We start from the raw sequence: 21,759 nt of genomic DNA on the forward strand, positions 1-21,759 counted from the left end.
AGAGCCACCCATGTTGTGGAATTAACCAACCACTCTGTGCTTGGATTTAGTGCTCACTCTATGAGATGGAATACACACCTGACACTCCTCAGGTGGCCAAGAACATGAGCCTGGATAGGCTTGGGGAAAACCAAATCATCTGTTCTTCTAAGGGAACATATCAATAAAATAATGCCTAATGACCTTCTGCTACAATAACAGATCAGTGCCCTATTCAGCCATCATCAGAGAGGTTCTTTCTGCAATAGATGGGAGCCAACAGAGACCCACAGCTGCATAATAGTCAAAGAGTGAGAGATTTTGAAGCACTTAGTCCTAAATGGGGTACCTTCTTAAACCCTCCCCTCAGGATTTAGGAAATGAGGCATAAGAGCAGTCAGAAAGAATGTAAGAGCCACAGCTTATAGATGAAGGAAATTGTCCTTCAGACACACAGGATGCTTGTGGATGAACTCACAGAGTCTGTAGCAGCTCTCACTGCCTACTCTGGTTCAGGCCAGATGGATTTCTAGTACTGAGAGGGGGAAGCAGACACAAGACCCCACTCCTAACCAAGAAGCTATCTGCAGTTGATACCTGTTACCAAAGGAAAATTAGTTTTCTCCAGCGGAGTCTCAGAGCATGTAGTAGCCCCTCCTTAGGGAGGCCCCATGCCTAGCACTAGTTGACCCACAGGAAACAAACCCAATCATATTTTTGTAGACTTATTGTCCCAAATTGCTTTGTTTGGGCATGTTTTGTCTTATGGGTCTTTATTTGTGTGTTTTGATTCCCACTTTTGTGTTTTTAAATTTTTAACACAAGTGTGTGTTTCCTGTTTATTATTATTATTATTGTTGTTGTTGTTACTTGGTTTTGTTATTTTGGTTTTTTTTTCTTTTTGGTTGCTTGTTTATTTTTTAAGAAAAGAAAGAGGGAAAGAAAGGGTGGGCATGGAGTTAGGTGGCTGGGGAGGTGGGTAGTCCCTTGGAGGAGTTTGGGGAGGGAAAGCATGATCAGTATATATTGTATGAAAACAAATGTCAATAAAGAGATCTGGTGAAATTAATTTTAATCACATATTCATATCCTAACCTGATGCACTGTTTCATTGATTTATTACATAAGAACTATAGAACTATTATTTATTGAAAAGATAAATCAATATAAAAACAACAAAACTCTTATTTTTTCATGCTAAATCCCTAATGACTGCTAATGATCAGTTACCATACAGTTAATATTTAAATATTCTGGTGATTAATCGAAAGAAAGCCATGGTTTCTCCCTTAGATTCTGGTATCTTCTACTCTGATATCTTCTACGGTGTACCCTTAGATCCTCTTCTAGAGATAGGTTATGCACAGCAACAGCCTGCCCTCTCCAGGGGCTCCAGCACAGAAATCTGAATTCGGAAAGGAAAGAAGTTTCTCCAGAACTTTCCAACTGTCATTTCTCTCCTGCTTGCTAGGTTGGGAGTTCACTCTATTGGATTTCTGCTTTAAAAATTAGTGAAGTACGTTGCATGGCTTCAACAATAATACAATAACCACAAATCACAAATTCAGGATAGAGCATGTTGCTTTATGCCAGGCTATACCACACAAGAGAGTCTCTGGCTTTCTGAAGAAAATCTTGTAGTTCAGACTACAGCAAATTCGTAGGTGGAAGAGAAGGAAATGGTCTGTTATTTTTGCCATGCTGCCCAGGCGCAAAGATACTGTCCAGATATATACAGCAGGTTCTTAGAGGACTAATTATAAAACAGCCCACCGAAGTTTGGTGGAAAATCTGAAATAAGGTGTCCAAAATTGAAACCTTAAAAAGGGTACCAAGAACTCTCTGTCCCCCAGAGGTGGCGCTACGAGGGTGACGGAGTTAATTAGTGCCTCCAAAACGGGATTCTGAGCACATCAGAGAAGTCATGCTCATCCTACACTATTTATAACCGAGCTAAGGTGTACATACTGTGTCACATTTCCCTCTTTTTAAGTAGGGGGACTTAAAAAAAAAGTCGTGGGCACCCAGTCCTAGGCACTGTGCAGGGGAGCGGGCAGCAGTGCGGGGGCGGGAAACAAACGAGCCAACAACGCGTGTTCGCACGCAGGTGCCGGGGGCGGCGGCGGCAACTCCGCATCCGCTGCCCAGGAGGAGAGTTCGCGGCAGCTCGCGGGATGCTCCTAGATGCAAGATGTGTCTCTGGCCAGCAGGAGGAAGGAAGAGGAAGTGAGAGCAGCGGCAGCCGGCGGCAGCGGCCGGCGACCCGAGTGTAAGTGCGTGCGTTCGGGCAGCGGCAGCGGGCGAGGATGGGCACGAGATAGAGGCAGAGCCACCGCCGTCCGCGGCTCCGAGGGGGCGACAGAGCCTCGGGCACCGGTCTACATCTCCTGCCCCGGAGCTCCGGCCTCTGGGAGTCCTCGTCGCGGCGTCCTGAGACCCCGGGCAGGTTTGTAAAGTTTGCTGGGCTGGCTTGGCGCCCGACTCGCTGACCCGGCGGCCCGGGCGGGGGCCAGGGCAAGACCCGGGCGCCGCGGAGACAGTTTTGTTTCCTCCCGGGGCCCCGCGGCGCGGGCGGGTGGGGGCTGCGGCCGCCCTGCAGTTGGGAGGTCTGGGCAAAGGGGTGTCCCGAGTGACTAGAGGCACGGGGTTGGGAGAAAGCGGACACCGGGGGCAGCGCCGGGATGGGGCTCAGAGCCGGGACCCGTGGAAACGGCCGGGGCAGGGTCGGCTGGAGGGGGCGCGGGTGGGCTGCGCCACCGGCGTAGGGGTACTGGGACCCGGCAGAGTGCTCCTGGGACCTTGCGGCCAGCAGTCGTGGGGCCAGGAAGCTGCTCCGAGTTTACCGGCGAGGACACCGGGGCTCGCTCGGGTGTCGCAGACGGGAGGGGATCCCCGGAGAGCGCGCTCCCGAGATGGGGCGGGATGGGCTGCGGGGACCCTTGAAGTCGTTCGCTAAGGAAGACCCGCCTCCCGGGGCCATGCGGGGCTTCCCTCTGGGGCCCCCCAGAGGGCGGCGGGGTCTTCGATAGAGAAGCTGGCGTGGGAGGGGGCGTACCGCGCGTCTTCCCGGGAGAGCGGCGGGCGGGCGGCGCTGGGGAGGGAGCGAGCGAGCTGCTCGCCGCGGTAGCCCCGCGGCTTAGAGGAAGAGGAAACCCAGAACTCAACCCGCCGCGGTGCGCTTGTGAGGGGTTGGGAAGTCCTTGCTGTGCCGCGGGCGCGCGCCAGCCGTGTATTTGTGTGAGTGAGTGTGTGTGTGTGTGTGTGTGTGTGTGTGTGTGTGTGTGTGCTGGCGTGCGTCATTGCGGTGGGGGTCTCTCTTATTGACCCTCGGGTGTGGGGGCTCACTCCCACTGACTCTTCGGCCTGGGGCCCTTTGAACTAGGCAGCTGGGGCAAGGGTTGTTGGACTTGGATTGACCCGACGCTGCAGAGTTTGGCCTCAAGCAGGGACAGCTCCGAGGGCCTCTGGACAGCTCCCGAGGCGCCTTGAACTCAATAAAATGCACCCAGGGACTGTGGACCTCCTGCCTTTCGCTAGTAAGGGCAACCTAAGATACAGAAAGAAAATTGTGACTTGAGGGAAACCAGGGAAGAATTTGCGAATTTTTTTCTTTTATGTACAAAATAAAAATAACTGTCGTTTACATACTAAAAATCTTTGAGAGCAACTTGAGACTGGAAAATCCAGTTTACTTGCAATGATTGTTAGATTGGGAAAGCTGGCAGTAAAGCCGGTCCACTAAAGGCTTCTCTAGTTATGGTCTTCACGTGTCTCACCTCTTCAGTAGCTGCCAAGGTTATTTCAAGGTTTACTGTTTTCATTCCCTCAACTTACTAGACTGGGGATCCTAGTGAGTTTTGAACCAAGTCACTTGCAGGCTTGGAACACAGACTCCATACTTTTTTCTTGCCTTTCCTCCCTCCTCCCTTCTTTCTTTCTTTTCCTCCCCCCTCCCCTCTTTCTAGCTGATCTTTTGATCTTCTACTTGTCACTATGGCACATTTGCTATCTTTCAGAATTGTAGTTAAATGTGTGTATATGGCCTTTCTGACTGTATTTGCTACTTGATTCATGTTGTTAAGTTAGATGGAGTTATGATAAACTGACAGAATGACTCCAACTGTGGGGGCTCATGGTGAGGAAGAAGGGTAAGCAGGAGAAAAGCTGGGGAACAGGAAGCTTAGGGAGACCTTAGTCCGTGGAAACTCTGAGCCTGAACAGTCACTAGGCCAAAGATTTGGTGGTCACATGATGGGTGACCATGCCCCTCCCCCCACCCCCAGCAGCAATAGGTTCTTGTTAACTGCAGCAATTTTGACTTCCTTACATTTTTCTTGTTTACTGCTTTGTCTCCCCAGGACCTTTGCACATGCTGTTCTTGTGCCTGAGGAGATTTCCCTCACGTGTTCAGATGACTCATCCTTTGCCTCCTTCAAGGCCTCCACACAGTTCTCAGTTTAAAAGGCCTTGAATGACAGCTGCCTGAGTCTTCTTGTGTTGCCCAGTTTCCCTCTTAGTATTTATTACTAGTGGGCATTATTTATTCATCTGTTTATCTTATCGTCTCTCCCATTAGGATGAAAGTTTGAGCTTTGGTTGGTGAACTTGTTCATAGATCTAGATTAACTTTTACCACAGAGGTTGGTAAAACTTGTTCATAGATCTAGATTAACTTTTACCACAGAGTAGCAGTGTGCTTTGTGAATATTTTATTGGCTGGTGGAAGGAGACTTATCCATGGCTGGGAGAAAGCACTGGGACACATGCTAAGATAATCCCAGTGTCCACTGACACTGCGAGTGGGAAGCCTGGCAGTTAACATACTCTTGTCCCCTCTTCCACACTCTGCCACTATTCTTTCAGACCTCCTCTGCCTTGGTTAGATCCTTTCCTCAGAACTGCAGGCCGAGGAATGGTGTAGAGAGGCCATTGCTTGGGTCAGGGTATAAAGACCAGACAGAGCACTTTATTAAAAGCCCAACTGCTCCTGATCTGCCGCAACCCTCTCTCCTTGGAGATGTCTTTTCAAGCCTGTGTTGCTTTAAGCCAAAGCAATGCTCCTCCTGCACCCTGTCCCTCCCTCTCTCCCAGGGATGGAGCCAGATTGAAGGCAGAGAGAAGAGGTTGCTTGCAGGGCCAGGAGAGGGAGGCAGAGGGAAAAGCTGGAAGACAGATGAAGCAGAGAAAGGCCTGGGCAAGGGAGGGAATGAAAAGAAAGTAGGCAGACAAGGGGTTTCTTCAGAAGCTGCTGAGTGGTGAGCATTTCTGAAATGTCAGCAGCGCTCAAGTGATCTGCTTGCTTTGGGTATTTGGTGTGAGTGGGTGGGGAGAGGTGTGTGCAGGAAGGGAGGGCTTTGAAGCTCCGGCCTGGAGGATGTGGCTGGGAGGGGGCTGGGGGGCTGGAGGATGGCAGGTGGTACACTAGTGCACACGTGCTTACTTCAGCATCTGGTCCAGGCTTTAAGCTTCCGACAGATCATCCCTGGCAACACAGTGTTTGCCATCCTCATCCAGAGTAGTGGGCCAGAGGGTTTCTCACTGAAGTCTGCAACCATCCAAGTAGATAGCTTGGTTTAAACATCCTGTTGAGTTTGGAGAAGGTGGGAGATTACTAAACCTCTCTAACTTACAAAGCCTCGAGTGTTTGCTGCAAGAGTTGTGTAATGTCAGTTCAAGTCAACGAACACACTGCTTTGTTTGCTTAAGGTTGTAACATAGGAGAGCCTGACACCTTAGCAGGTTCAGTCAGCACTCTGAAACACAAATGGAAGGAAGCAGAAGGCTGGTACTCTGAGGAGGTTGAGGATCCTGAATTAGGAGTGAACCTGGGAGAATTGCTAGTTCAAGACCAGCTAGAAATGTAGAAACATCATTGATTAGCATGTGCCCAGGTCATGGATTCTGTCCATAGTGTCACACAGAACCAACTTTGACTCTTATATACTGAATGCATAGTGCCATGTGGGTTTGAATTAAATATGCTTTAGTAATTCTAGAAATTTTGAGATCTTTTTCATCAACTTGCCAAGAATTCCCCTGGAAAAGAATCCATGAGGCCATGCTTTTCAGAAGCGTCTAGCTCCTTCTCTTTTACCAAATATTGTTAGTTTGATAGATAATACTTTAATAGTTAATAGCAAAATAGTGAAAGATACTGTTTCCAGTTGGACCACATACAGTGTCAGTCCTTGACTTCACCTTAAAAATGCCATCGTTTATAGAATCTGACATTGTGCCAGGCCCAGATCCCATCATCATCTTAGAAGGACAGGGGACCCAAGTGACCAGTTCTTCACTGCAGTGATGCAGAGCTGAAGAATCCTCAGTAGCTCTCGCTGTACTTAGAAGGAAACCCAAACCACACACTGTTTTCTGGACAAGTGCTGGCTTTTGGAAATTTACTCACCCGAACCTTTCTTTTCCTATTTTACCCCCGGTATTCAGTATTTGCCTGATTCTAATTACTTTTGGAGATTTGCAGAGGCAGCCAGCCATTCAGTTTTTGGTAGTAGCCACACATTAGATCAGATATTTGTGATGACTTGGGCTTAAGACTGGCTAGCCACAAAACAAAGCCAAAGGCCAAGAGCTTCAGCCCTGTCTGAATCCAAAGAGTCAGGAAGGCCATCCATCCAGGCAGGGTGTGGTTCGAGTAGTATGTGTGACCCTTGAAGGCTTTCCACTGCGGCACCATAGTGCGTTTAGGTTCAGCCAAGCCGGTCTACATCCCCTAGCCATACACTGGCTGCTGTGCTCAATTTCCTGGGTAATCTAGGTTGTCTGAGTGTTACAATGGCAACTTATCAGTAGTAGGCGGAGCTGCAGCCCACCAAGCCCTGTCACAATCAATGATTACATTAACCACTTGTGCTTCAGCACTCGATAGGCCCAGGAACACTTACAGAATTTTGTCAGCAGCCTCCTGTGAGGTGAACAGTTAAGTACTGAGGTAGGAATATGTGTGTGGGTGAAGGAATGCTGTCTCATTCACAGCAACAACCTGGCCCAGCGCTGAGCAGAGAAATTAGTCACATGTATAAATAGTAGGAGATGCTTCCTTGTGTTCCTGGCCCCCAGAAACACTGGTTTTCAGAATCTGAGCAGATTATAATGGGAACCTCAGTTTTAGGAACTGAAGCTACAGTTGGACTATTTTAGTTCTCACAGTTAATGTAGGGAACACAGCTTTCCTCAGTAGAAAAGGCTGGCAACTCACTACTTCTACTCTCAGGACAGTGTGCTGGGTGGGTGGTATTTCTGGATAGGCAGCAGTAGGCTAGGGGATGGGTGACCAGGTAAGACATTATGAAGCCCTGTGTCAATCGGATCATGAGATTGGTGTGACTCTTCATGCACGGCTGACATCCCCCCCCAACACTCCCCTTGGCGTACTGTTTTGGAAAGAGTAGGGAGCTACCAGCAAGGTGGTATTATTGTTTTATAGGTGGTGTCGCCATCAGGGTGGTGTTATCAGTTTATATATAGGTGGTGTCACCAGCAGAGTGGTGTTACCAGTTTATAAATGGTGTCTACAGGGGCCATGGGCTCTAGAACTAAATTTTATTCAACTCTTCTGATATTTTCTACTTTAGTTTCTTTTTTTTTCCACACCACATTATATATACTGGTTGGTTCCTCGCCTTGTTGATGCAGTGGTATGTAGAGACATCTCTACTCCTCTGTGTTGTTAGGAATGCTCTCCACATAGCAGGGCAGAGTGGTTCCTGCCTACAACACCAGCCTGAGCATTGTAGTCAACCCCACCTAAGACAAAACCAACCAATCAACCAAACAACAACAAAAAACAAAAGTAAACACCCAACCACTCCTACAAACAAACCCCAACAAAAACCAAGGATACGGCTTAATTGGTAAAGTGCTTGACTTTATAATGTTGGAAACTGAGTTTGATCCCCAGAACTCATATAAAATAACTGGAGTGGGGGAGATGGAGGGAGACCTAGAACTTACTTTACTAGTCTCATACAGAATCTGAATAACTAGCAAGTTCTAGGTCACCTGAAGATGTCGTCTACAAAATAGAGAGCACCCGGAGAATGATGCCTGAAGTTGTCCTCTGGCCTCCACACACATGAACGCACATGTGCACCCACACCCTCATACATGTATGCATACACAAACACACAAAGTAAATTTAAAACGTTTTAAGTATAAGAAGAAGTAAGGTCTGCCCTCAGTTCAGGTAGGGGTACTGCTCAGTGGGATTACACTGGCTTGACTTAGTGAGGCCTCGAAACGTAAAGCAACAAAAGAAATGCCCTTAGTTCAGAGGGCTGCTTCCTGGGTTGCCATGACATCTAGCTCTTGAGATGGAGGATTTCAGAGTTGATCCTTCTCTGCGTATTTCATTCTCAAGGTGCCTTTAGACTTGAATCTAGGTCCACCTGTGGCCTTTCCTATAAGCCAAGATCACAAAACTAGAGGATGAGGGCTATCTATTAATCAGAGAGAGAAGGGGGAGGTCTTTGCCAAGGAAAATATATTCTTTAGCCAACACTTTTAAAAAAAAAGTTGTGGATGAGTTATGGTGCAGGAAACCACTGGGAGGGGACCAGTTGTCAGGGGAATATTCTTCATAATGCACTTGTCGGCTTATCATAGCTTTGCTTTTTCTGACAGTGGACTAATTCCCACCAAAGGAACTGGCAGCCTGAGCCCAGTAAGCAGGATGGCTCTTCTTTCGGCGATGCAGATGTTGCTGCTGATTTTTTTTTCTACTTACAGACCGTCTCCCCTTTTATTTGCCCTTTATTTTGGGTCTCAGCCTTGGCACTATTGACATTTTGAACTAAATAATTCTGTCTTTTGAGGACTCTCCCATGCATTGCAGGAGGACCACCAGCTTCCCTGTTCCAAACTCGCCACTCAGGAACAACCAAAACTGTATCCACCCTTTGCAGGTCTATGGCTCAGGGGCCAACTCCAGCCCTCCTCTCTCCTCCCTTGCCCAATTGAGAACCTCTGCTTTCTTTTTTGAAGAGATCAGAACAATTGCTTTGTAATCTGATCAGACTTTGAGTTGGAGTTGTGACTGGCCCAGTTTTCTGTCACTGGCTATTCCTTGGAGCCTAAGCTAAGGTAGTGCCCTCACAGATGGGGACCTCACCCTTTATGTTCATTCATTTGCTTTAGTGCCCTCTTTAACTCCCCTCACTGCTAAACTGTAGTTACGTCCCTGAGTCAAATGGTGAGACTTTACTCACCTTCCTGTACAGCCCAGGCAGAAGAAAGCTAAACAGTGAGTTTCTGTCTCAGTTTCCTGGCAAGGTTTTGAGTTTGACTACTGGTTACTGAATTAACTGTGCCCTTTACATAACAGTTAAGAGGGTAAATGGATGGAGTGGGGCGGTAAGGGGCTATCAGGGTGGCTCAGTTAGAGGCCCAGTCACAAGGTAAAGAAATGTCTGCTTGGAATCCGATAGAAACTGAGGGCAGTGTCTGCTCCTGTGCTTGGCACGTGCCCCTTGGCTGGTCAGCTGGTAACGGATATGGGTGTTCCATTAGGGCTACGGGACCTCTAGCAGGCATGGAGACACTTTAAGGACATTGGCTTATAAGAAGTCCTTTCTCATTCTGGGTATTACATTTCTGTGCAATCTTGTGGCATTATTGTCTTATGTAATTATATGTCAACCTTCTATTTGCCTCCTCTGGCTGCTGTCGTGTCGAGAGCAATAGCTGGCGGCTTCTGCCACACAGAACCTATTGGTGGGTTTGATATTAACAGTTTCCCCAAGTCAGCAGGCTGCTCCGAGTGCAGGCTGTAGCAGCCAGCCCTCCGCCCTTCTTCCTTCCGCCCTTTGTACCTTTTTTTTTTTTTTTTTTTACGATTTGAGATTGCATTTGGAGAGTCACAGTTTTGTGCTCTGGGGTTCAGTGGCTGAGTATACTGCATGAGATATATTTTCCAGGCTGCTACACACAATTACCCTTAATTTTGAAGTATAATGCATTTCAAAATAATTTTTTTTTTTCTGTTTTGGGGCTCTTTAACCCAAATGCATAAACCGCAGCTGGCTTTGCCCGTGGCCTTCAGAAGACATGTGGCTTGGGGAGTTGAGCCAGTGGAGTACTTTGGTCAGACTGCACATTTTTGGCTGTGTAAAGAGTGAATTCCAACAGCACTCAGTAAGGCTAGTTTCAACTTGACTCCTGCCCACCCCCACACTACCCTGCCCACCATGCCCTAGATTTTTCTAGTGGATTGCTACCTTAGTTACACCAATTATGGGCCACTTGGTGGAAGTGACTACTAGTTAAACATTTTGGCTTGGGGAAATGAGACATATTCTTTCCTGTAGTAAGTGTCATATATGAGCTCTCTCTCTATCTCTCTCTTGCTCTCTCTTTCTCTCTCTGTCTCTCTGTCTCTCTCTCTCTCTCTCACACACACACACACTTCAGCTAATAATGAAGGGTCCTTTGAAGCAGAGGAATAATGATGTCAGCTGCTAAATTCTATTTTCCCTAACACTTGTCACCTTCATTGAATGGGAACCATGCTAAAGCGAAATTTTGATCAAGGAATGAATACATTTCCATCCTCTTTGGACCCACTCCACTGCCAGCAAGTGGCTTGCTTAGACTCCCTGGAACCATTTTCATCATTATTTGATCTTCATCTCAGAGTATTGGAAAAACATCTGCCTGGATTTGCATGAGAGAAGCATAAAACAACTTTATTTTTATATTATATTTTATAAAAGCAATGTTGAGTAGATAGAGCCGAGGAATAAAGTGTGTGCCCAGGGTGAACAAAGCCTTGAAGTATGTCTTCAGCATTTAAACTGAATTCACACACACAGAGACACACACACAGACACACACACACACACAGACACACACACACACACAGAAACACACACAGACACACACATGCATACACACACACACACAACATCAATCAGTAAATAAGGGTCTTAAGTACATATAAAGACTTTTTTTAAACTGTTATTTCTAGGCTTAACCTGTCACAATACTTTACCCATGTCTTCATCCTTCCATCTGTCAGCTATGCCACAGCCATTTGAACAGTACTGTATGTTCTGTGGTCAAGGCACTCCACATTTGGAGCTTTGCTGGGGATGGATGAATGAGAAGATCAGTTAAGAGATAATTGTAACTACCAGTATGTCAGGTTTGTAGATCACAGGGAAAGTACACAGATTATCATTTCGGAGGGAAAGATGTAAAAAAGCTATTACTAAGTAAAGATTGCTCCAGGAGTTCAGCTGTCTGTGATGGAGGAATGTTTGGGTAAGGGCAGGACAGGAGTCTATTCTGCTGGGAGCTAAACATTGAGTTGCGTGGACAGGAAAGCCAAAGACTCTTAGACAAGGAAAACAGGCAATCCAGGTTTAGTGAGGGCTCTGTCCCATTGTAGTCTGGACAAAAGATGAGACAGGAAGCAGGTAGGAGGAACTAAGGAAGGTTGATACTTTATCAGCTTCTGTTTTCTTGACTTTTACTCAAATAAACACTGAGTCTTGGGGAGAGGAATAAATAAATACCACAGTGAGCCTGCTATGAGGAAGGGCTGCCCCACCCCCACTTCCCTGCTGAGACCCCCACAGCTGGCTGCCAGCCAGAGCCTACAGAGGGGAAGGGGCACAGTATGTTTCATCCACCCACTGAAGAAAACAAATGGAGGATTGATGACTGATTGGATTTGGGAAAAGAAAAAGGACGATTCTTTGAAGATTGGAACTAAATAAACATGCACTTGTTAATTGAGAATTCTAGCCGATTTTCAAGGGTCAGCTGGGTGGCGGAAATTCATTATCTTGTTCAGCCTCAGTTTTCACATCTGTCAGATGGAGTTAATATAAATCTATAGTCTCTGGAGCTGCTAACATGGTGACTTTAATACTGACTGTGAGCTGGGTTTGGTGCGTTGGTTTTGTTGTTATCGCCGATGCCACTGGTATCACTAGTGGTTTCTATGAAGGTTTTATTTATTTTATTATTTATTTATTTTTTTCTGTGCAGGTTTTAAACACCAACATTTTGCTATATTCATTTAAAGACTTACATTGATTGTTTAATTTTCTTTAAGAGGCTTGAAATCTTTCTCTTAAAAGCTCAACTAGACTTTGCTTTGTGTATCATTGCTTCAGAGACAGAGACTTAAATTGCCACATTAGGATAAATATCTTCGATTGTAAGTTAAATGAGCCAACCTAACAGATGATGCTACGATCTGGTTTGAATGACAACCAATGTAAGTCCAGCTCACCTGGAATTTCACTTCATTGCTAATCTCCACTGGGGATAGAGATTGGAAGATGCTGTTCCGGGCTTTTCCCCAACCCTTGCTTGATTCGAGCCTCCTGGAAAAGGTCTGTTTACACCTGTCCAACTACAGACAGGAACTCTGTGAGAAAGTCCCAAGGGAGTGAGTAGCAGTGGGCAGGCATTTAATTCAGATGAACTGTGTTTTCTGTAAAGGAATCTCAGTGGTCCCCAAACACTTCATAAGCTTCCCTTTTGAATCACTTAGAAACTTCTTGAAAGTAAGTGACTGCTTAAAGTTTCAGTGGAATGTGAGTGGGTGCAAGGTGTTCAACTTTCTTCCTTAACCAAAACTGGTTCATTAGACTGTCAGCCAGGTTCAGAGTGACTCTGAGCATAAAATAGAAAGGAGAGGAGGACCTCGGTCTGAAGGGACAGACCCACACAGTTTCCTGTTGTTCTAGCATAGTTAACTGTAGCATCTTTCTCACTTTTTTGTTTGTTTTTTTGTTTTTTCGACACAGGGTTTCTCTGTGTAGTCCTAGCTGTCCTGGAACTCACTCTGTAGACTAGGCTGGCCTCGAACTCAGAAATCCACCTGCCTCTGCCTCCCAAGTGCTGGAATTAAAGGCGTGCGTCACCTTTCTCACTTTTAAGTATGTTCCATGTAGGACATTTCATTCTACTTCAGGCCACAGCCATTGTTCCCCGTTTCTATTTGCTAGTTCTGGCCACTGTTTGTTTGGGCACCTGCTCTGCTCTGTAAGTTCCTTCAGGAAGGCAGCATCTAGCATACAGGCTCCCTAGCTCCTCCCACTCAATGTGCCCATTCAAGTCATTTAGTAAGTGCTTTTGTGAGTGGATTACAAGAAAGATAAACTCCAGTTTAGACACTGAACTATCATAAATGGAAGGCTAGGCTTCAGATAGAGATGCACCATTGGAAAGATATTCTACAGACTGCTTTGGAAGTGAGAGACCATTCCTGCAGTCACGAAAAGCAACTTAGCTGAGCACTGGATGTGGTTCTTGGTTGGACAAGACAAATTACATACTATCCTCAGAATATAAAAATTTTAGTCCCTTTCTGTTCTCGAGAAGAGCGGTGTGAGTCTTTCAGCTTCTGCAGGCGCTCATGCAAGGGTGCCTCCTTCCTGCCTGTCAGGCTCAGTGCAGAACATGAAAGGGAATTCAGTGTCAAACCTATTTAAAGAGTCACAGAAAGGTTTGTTTTCATAAGAGGCAACATTCTGTTGAAACTGAGGAATTCTGCTCACCCTCGACGATGTAGCCGACAATTTAAAGATTCCAAGTGCCTGGGCTCCATTTACCCCTTCTCACTTGCGCCCTTTCCTGCAGTTTATCGCAGGAGACACTTCCAGCTGTCAACATCTCCTCGATTTCCGATATTCTGTTTTGCCTTGGTTGAGCATGTGACTTTGGAGCACTGGGTGGAGTGGGTCACAGCTCTTGGCGACCATGGATGAGAAAGCCATTTGTCTTAAGTGTTTTGCCACCTCAGGAGCATGTTGAAGAGCAGTCACGAAGCCATCACCCCAGCTGTAGCCAGCCCCTTGCAAGAGTGCAGAGAGAAGAAGGCAGAATGGAGATTCCAGTTCCTGTTAGACATCATTCTGTGTACTAGACACTTTGATGTCATTATTGCTGGCTGAGGTTCATTTAGAGTCTTCTCAGATGTGTTGCTGACAAGGTTAGCATATGAAGGTATACAGTGAATAAGTCTGAGGTCAGTTATGGCTTGTGAGCATGGATAACACGTAAGAAGTCACTGTGAAGATTTCCTGGTCAGTTTTTAATTTCAGAGTTCATGTCTCTTTCAAAGGCAGTGGTTCATGACTAGATCAGACCAAGACACAGAGAAATGGACCAATACATCAGCCTTAATAATGGATTTCCTCTCCTTTCCAAGTATATAAATTATATGGGAAAAGTGGTGTACGTCCGTTTGAAAATCAAGCAGAAGAGAATATTTACGATCATGTGTAGAAGAGAATGCACTGTGACATGCCAGTCCTTACTGTCAGAGAGATATTAGAGCTTTTGACTTTTGGGAGAGAGAAAAACATACACTTATATTTTTCCATGAGAGAGGGTTTCTTTGTGTAGCACTGGCTTTCCTGGAACCCACTGCATAGATCATGTTGGCCTCGAACTCGGAGATCTGCTTGCCTTAACTCCTGGATGCTGAGAATAAAAAGGAGTACACTACCATGCCTGGCCACCTTGAATTCTTAATTGCTCCTGAATCCAAATTTACCCTCAGTGTGTAGCTGGAATTTATTTTAAATTCATTTATCCTTCACACATATTTATGGAGTACCAGTTCTGTTTGTATCATTTGTAGGCCTTCTTCCAGAATTACATACACACACAACCACACATGCAACTTCTAGGCAATAAATGAACATTTATTACTGGGTTTCGGAACTTCATATTTATCTTTCTTAAAAAGATTTGCTTGTTTTATTCCGGCCTGCTTGCATGTGTATGTACCATATGCAGGCCTAGTGCCTGCAGAGTTCTAGAAGAGTTCATGAGATCTTCTAGAACTGGAGTTGCATTTGGTTGTGAGCCTCCATATGGGTGCTGGGAATGGAACAGGAGGTCCTTTGCAAGAATCACAAATGTTCTTAACTAGTGAAACTTCTCTCTAGACCCTTTGTGGGACATTTCAAATAGACTGAGAAATTTGATATGTCATTATTGGTTCTATGAGGGCCTGTAATAGGACAACTAATGTTGACATCATGTGGGAAAGAAATGGAACAGATTTTACTGGGGAAAAAGAGGTGTTCTTGTCAAAGGCTGTGGAAAGGGTGGACTCTGACTCTGTAGGAAGTAAAGTCCAGAGCTTTAGGCTGATGCACTACAGCCTTATGTTAAACTAGGGAGGCAGGCTGAGGGGGACCATGGACCTGGGCTCTTATCCATGAGGCAACAAGAAATCCCCTGTGGCTTTTCCCTGAGGAGTAACAAGGCAACATCTATGCTGTGAAAAGCTCTTCCTGGCTTCCATATATAAATCATTCCACATTGGTCACAATATGGATGCTGCTACTACTTTTGGAATCTGACAATTTCTAATAGAATTTAGTCATTAGTTAAATCCTTTAGATTTTTAGCAGCAGTTTAAAGGAGTGATTCAGTGTGGGTCTGGCAGCTTGTACAAATGATAGAGGACCTGGACCTGTGGTTCTCAGTTTTGAGAATGCCTCAGACTCTCGAGGAATGAGGAACTGCATCTTAACCAGATCCTGACTGGTTCTGATCCAGAGGACCAGGCTCCAGTTTGAGAGAAATATTGTCCAGGTAGGAAATGAGAAGAGCATCAGGAACCCAGAGTTCAAACCTCAGCAGGCAGCCAGTAGAGGATGGAACCAGAGGCTGCCCTGTGTCAGCTAGGCTCCGTCTCCCATTCTGGAGGGATTTTCTTCCAATGCACTTGAGATGGATTGTAAATCCTTCAAGTCTCTTCTAATTTATTTTCTAATCCTTTCATATCTGGCCCTTTTCTTAGCTCTGTGCATCATCCTGGCTCACTCTCTGTGTTTGCCTCTTTATTTCATTTTTCCAATGTTAAGTGACAACCTTTCTCTGCGAGTATTGGGTTCAATTGGCAGGCAGGTGTGAGGAGTGCCTGTGTGAGGAGCTGAAAGGAAAGAGGCTCATGGATAAAGAGGGTCTCTGGCTATGGCCTGATTTGCCCTGCACCAGCAGGCTGATCTCAGTGTATAGGGAAAGCTCATTTCACAGCTGCCACAGTTGAGAGCTGTATAGAGACAAGGAGGGACACAGGGAGAATTAGTTGAAGAAGGTTGTGGTCTCTCTTTTACTTGCCTGTTTCCCCCATGCTTGTCTTCAGAGGGGCTACACACAGACCTTCTCTAGCAAGTAGTAAACAGAGCTCAGAATTCCGGCTTAGCTGTCATTAGGGAGAGATGAATGTGAAGGGCAAATATCAGCCAGATGAGAAGTCACACAGAAAGGATCTCATAGTCTGTAGGCTTGCTGCTGGACAGAGAGGGACTCAGAAGTATATGAGTCCACATCTCCTGGTCCACCTGTCTTCTGGATGGTCCTGTCTTCTGGGACCCTTCTGGCATTCCCCAATGCTGGCTTCCTGGTCACTTGTCCCTTGCTGGCAGTGCTCATTGTCATTTTGTTTTCTGGTTAATGACTTTACCCCTTAGTAGCCTGGAGGATTTAAGTAGGTGTGCCATGCTAAGCCCATAAGAGGTGCAAATGGGCATTGTATAATAGGAAGCATTGTTACCCATGGGTGCTTGCTCTGTGTTCTTTTATAACCTGTTTGGGAGAACTTTCTAATGCATTCAGGAATAACTGGCATGTGACTCTTCTTGTCTTCAAGATTGTTGCAAAGTAGCCTTGTCTGAGGTCACTGTGACAGAAGAGCTTCTAGTTGTGGATCAGAGATTGTTTCAGGTATAGTGAGGCACATCGTATTAACTGTGGGGTGTTCCATGCCCTGGAGGCCTCAGTTACTGCCCTGGTATCATTCCCCTGGGCCCAGATCTACCCAGAACTTCAGGAGCTAGCCAGAGGAGGACACTACCTGTCTGCTATTGTATTACCTCTGCTGAAGTGGGTCATTACTTTCCTGCCTAGTAATGATCTAGTCTCACAGAGCCCTTGAAGGGCATGCACAAAGAAGGCTGCAACTGGCAAGAATGACAAAGCTTTCTTAAGGGTCAGACCTTAACACTTCTGTCCCCTTCACCTTTGTCCCTGAGACAAAGTGAAAGTGTTGAACTTGGAAAGTCTGTTTCTTTCATTCTTACCCAGCTCTTGTGGGTGACCAGGCATGTGTGACACACACTGGGGGCTGGGATCTTTACCACTTATGTGGTTGCCCACACTTCATTTGTTATATTCAGGAAGGGCCATGGCCTTGATAATTTATGTTTCTGGGCTTTAATTGCATATTCTATCTGGAGCAGCTATCAGAGTTTTCAGCTAGCAATTGAAATTTGATAGTGCCTGGGCTCTTCCTTGTTGGAATGATTTATCCTGATGTCCAAGTGCTGAGCTGAGCCCATTTCTTTGAAACCCAAAAAATGCCCACATAACAACTTTCACCTTAAATGCTGAGCTCTCTTTGGACGTAACAAAGCAGATCTGGGTCTTTGGAAATACATCCTCTGACCTTCTCCAGCCCGTTCCCCACTGCAGAAAAACAGACAACCTTTGCTCCCTCAGTGTGGGGATGCTGCCAGTTATTGAAGAGGTCTGCTCTAATTGTTCACTACAGAACTGTAGAAATAGCCAAGGATTCTGTTGGGCCCATAGAGCCTGAGCAAAGGCTTCTAAGACCACTGGATCTCCATAACATCCTTCTCTGTGTGGGACCACAGTGGGCTTTTGGGTCTCTTGGAAGTGGTATCATCAAAGCCTTTGTTCAATATTCCCTGAAAGGCCTGATTGGTTTCTTCTCTCCAATACATAGGCAGTCTGGGTAAACACTGAGTGAATGTACATTATGAGGAGAGAGACATTAGCAGGCTATACTTTTGGTACTACACATTCATGTTCAAAGGAAACTGACCTTGCCTTTGTTCTGGGTCTATAAACTGGGAGCTGGTTGAAATGAGAAAGCTTTGTTTTTATGATTTCGGCTTAATCCACTTGCACTGAAACTTTCCGTTCTCACATACCAAGGGAAGGGTCTGTAGGCATTGTGTTAGTCTGTTTTTACATTACTGTAAGAAAATGCCTAAGGCTCGGTAACTTAATAAAGAAGTTTATTTTATCCCAGAGTTCTGGAGTGTAAGGTTGAGGGTCTGCATCTGTTAAGTGTGCAGATTAAACGTGCTGACTCAGCACGGCACATGGGAGGTGAACGAGTTACACACGTCGTATCCCTTTTGGTATCTCCTTCTAAGAAACAATCCATGCTAAGTTATGGGAGCTCCACTCGGTGATCTATCTAATTCTAATCATCTCCTGTCATTCCTGCCTTTAAATTCCACTGCACGTTTAGCTTTCTACTCTCTTATCAGTTTGCAGGGGGACTAAATTTTAAATGGACACTTGGAATGCAGTCTCAAATCAAATTCAAATAATAGTGGTTTCTTAAGCTTCCCCTGCCTTTGGACTCTAAAATACCATGAGCAGCTAGCTAAACCTTCAGGCCTGTGTGAGCTGCACTGTTCCCAGTGCCAGGAGCATACTACAGTCCATTTCGTAGCTGTCAGTTGTGAGGCCTGACCTCATGACTCTGTCATGCACTTTCTTTAAACGTCTTCGAGAATCTTGGTTTTTACAGATCTTGATTTGGAATAACCTGTCACCTGTTTAGGTAAAATTATAAACTCATAAAAGTTTTTTTTCTTGTATATAAGTAGAAATTTTGACCATATGTGGTCAAGATAAAAGAAGAATGTCATCAATGAGTAGAAGAGACTTGGGCCTTGTCAAGGTTACATTGGATATAAAGCTTATGTTTTTTTCAGTTAATCAATATGTACAAATATATATTAATATATATATATATTTTCAACCTGTCCTCTAAAATTGTGTTTCTAGGACAATTATATGTCACCAGTGGGCTTATACTGCAGACCACTTATGACTATTTTCTTGTATTTAAGTTTGCTGGCAATCTGAAACACATGCTATTTTTAATTTCAGGAGGAAAAATATGCCATTGTCACTTGAAATCTTATGACAAATGAAAACTTGATAGTGTTTTCTGCTCTTTCCATACTGATTAAAATTTCAAGTTTGCTGGCTTTTCTAATACCAGGGTGTTCTTTCTGGGTCTGAGTGGGACGGGTGACCATCTTTCATATGTCCCTGATGCCTTGAGGACTGTTGTGAGCCCCACTGTGGACTTTGTTGATCAATTTTTCTTTGAGCACTTAATACTGACCAGAGAACTAGGGATATAGCAGTGGTTTGCCCTCCCAGGGAAGAAGGAGGAGTCCTAGAACACAGCTAGAGGTCTTTAGCTGATGGTCTCAGGCAGGCTGAGTCCAAAGGACTTAGTGGGAGTTCCTGTTGTTGGTGGAGCTCTGTGGAACCTAGTGCTTAAGGACTGAATTAGGGATAAAGATGACCTAGCATCAGGGCTGGGCTGCCACTGACTGTTGTCTACATTCTGCTTCATGGCCTCTTTAGCTGTCAATGTTGAGGGAGGTGACTAGACAAGGCTGACAGAAAGCAAGCTTAGGTGCTTGAAAGTAAGAAGTCACCAACGAACTCAGAGAGCTCACCAGAACCCACTCAGCAGCATGGAAAGGTTAAGCTTGAATCTTGGCACCAGAAATTCTAATTATGGGAGAGTTCCTAGAATCCACATTTATGCAGAGCCCGGGATGACTGTGCTACAAAGCCCTTTTCTCGGATCTCTGGATGACTCCTTAGTCTGTCTTCTTTTTTTTTTTCCTACCTGTTTCCATTTTCAGAGTCTTCTTCATAAAGCCATGCTGGATCATTTCATGCTTCTGTATAGAAAAGGAAACAAAAACAGAAAGAAAAAGTAAAATTCATGTGCTTGTCCACTTCCTCAATTCCACAGCTGGCCTTGGAGCATGTAAACCTAACCATGGCGCCCTGTCAATCTTCTCTTAATCTGCCATGCACTCTCACTTCCTGGCACAGAGCATCTAATCACAAGGAGAGTTTTCAAAGATGGCACAATGGGAGAGTGCTGAAATGGACCAGCCCTTTCTCTGCCTCTTAATCTCTCTATCAGGCCATGTTGTGTTACCTTCATCAAACACCTGATCGTCAGCATTTTATAATAAAATTAATTTTGCCTAGTTCACAGTTCCAGAGGTTCAGGGCCACGATGTTGTTTACTGACTCCACTTTGGCAAAGGCCTCATACGTGATGTCATCACAAAAGCAGGACCACATGGCAGGACAGAAAACCAGAACTCAACCCTGAGAACTGTTAGAATCCCTTCCAAGATCAGTGACCCCAGAGACCTCTTAAAGACATCGCCATAGCTTCCTGTGTAGACACTTTTGAGGACACACTTAACCCATACCTGCTCCATAGCATCATCTCTAGGAAAGGCTTAAGTGTTCCAGGTGGGACAAGGGCTGTAGCCCTTATCTAGCTAATCATACCTAGCAGGAGACTCTGGTCCCTCTAAACAAATAATAAAATGATGTCTCATAGTGCTAATGTATTTGGGATTGCCACTGAGAGATGCTGGCCGCTGGCTGCTGCTTCTTCTCTATGTGACTCTTGCAAAGGTAACATTCCATCTTTGGGTCAGAAGCCCACAGAGGATGGACAATCACGGAGGGGCGCCACCATTGGGATGAAAGACAGGAGAGGTGCTCACATTTTTTTTTTTTTTTTTTTTTTTTGGTTTTTTTTTTTTTTTTCGAGACAGGGTTTCTCTGTATAGCCCTGGCTGTCCTGGAACTCACTCTGGAGACCAGGCTGGCCTCGAACTCAGAAATCCGCCTGCCTCTGCCTCCCAAGTGCTGGGATTAAAGGCGTGCGCCACCACCGCCCGGCTGAGGTGCTCACATTTTTAAACCAGGGGTTTTTGCTTTGCACCTCCTTCTACATTATTGCTTGCCGTCCGTCACCTTCTCCAAACCTTCCTTGTCCCATTGATCAAGAGTCTAAGTGTGTGTGCCTCAACCCTCCCCTACATGGTAGGAAGCTCAAGCAGAGGAGGAAGACTGACCTCCTTGTGTCCTCCCACAAGCACAGTTCTGGGTGCCTGCCATCCCACTCTGTTTGCCTAATGCAGCTCCACACATTGCCAAGGCTGTATCTAAAATTTAAACACATTCGAATGAGAATAGAGAGAGCCTGGGGGAAAGGTAACACTTTCCTGTAAGAGGCATAAATGCCACGTCTGTGTTTCCCTTCTGCTTTTGGATTAAGGATAGAATGTTAATTAAAATGTACTCCGCCCCCCCCCCCCATCTTTTGAGCAGCGATTAATTTTTGTGTTGCTCTCCTTTTATCTGCTGAGTCTTTGAATTTTTGAAAACACAAAGTGTGAAATGTATTTCCTAGGGGTCATTCTAATGTTCCTTTTCATTTTATTGTTTTGATCTTCAGGCTGTGTGTTAGCCAGAAGAAGAGCCAGCCTTGTAGAAAGGAATTTCATCTCAAGAACTGGATTCTTGATCATGTTCAGATGACAGGAGCTCCTGGCTCCGAGCTACACATGCCTGTTAACTGGTTCTGCCTGGCCCCTATCTGGGATACGATATCCCATGTAGTCACAGCTGTGAACCCGCAACATAACAGGCTCTGTTACTTTGAGTTTTGCAAGCTCTTATGAGTTACTTTTGCATTCATACAATTTTAATATTTGGGGACAGGTTGTACCACTTTCCAGGGACCAAAAGTGATCATTCAGGTTTTTTTCCCCTTTTTATTGGGTGCTAATTTAGCTTGGAAAACAATTTAATTTTTTATGGATACTGTGTGTCTTTGACCCAGTTCTCTGTTCCCTGGGCTGTGTGTCCTCAGAAGATGAAGCTTATAATATTAATAATGTCTACTTATTA

The 21,759-nt window shown here is 45.3% G+C and overlaps 1 protein-coding gene across 2 annotated transcripts in view; it reads left to right on the forward strand.

Annotated features, from left to right (window-relative positions):
* The first annotated feature begins 1,816 nt into the window (after positions 1-1,816).
* Positions 1,817-21,759, forward strand: part of Elmo1 (engulfment and cell motility 1) — a 530,953-nt gene continuing 511,010 nt past the window's right edge. The window contains exon 1 of one of the 2 annotated variants that reach the window (XM_031359616.1): positions 1,817-2,248. The gene's annotated coding sequence lies outside the window, so the exon portion shown is untranslated. Of the gene's footprint in view, positions 2,426-21,759 lie in introns of both variants that reach the window. The other variant, XM_031359615.1, reaches the window with a different exon arrangement.

Source organism: Mastomys coucha, unplaced genomic scaffold, assembly GCF_008632895.1.
Source record: "Mastomys coucha isolate ucsf_1 unplaced genomic scaffold, UCSF_Mcou_1 pScaffold7, whole genome shotgun sequence".
NCBI classification, from domain to species: Eukaryota; Metazoa; Chordata; class Mammalia; order Rodentia; family Muridae; genus Mastomys; species Mastomys coucha.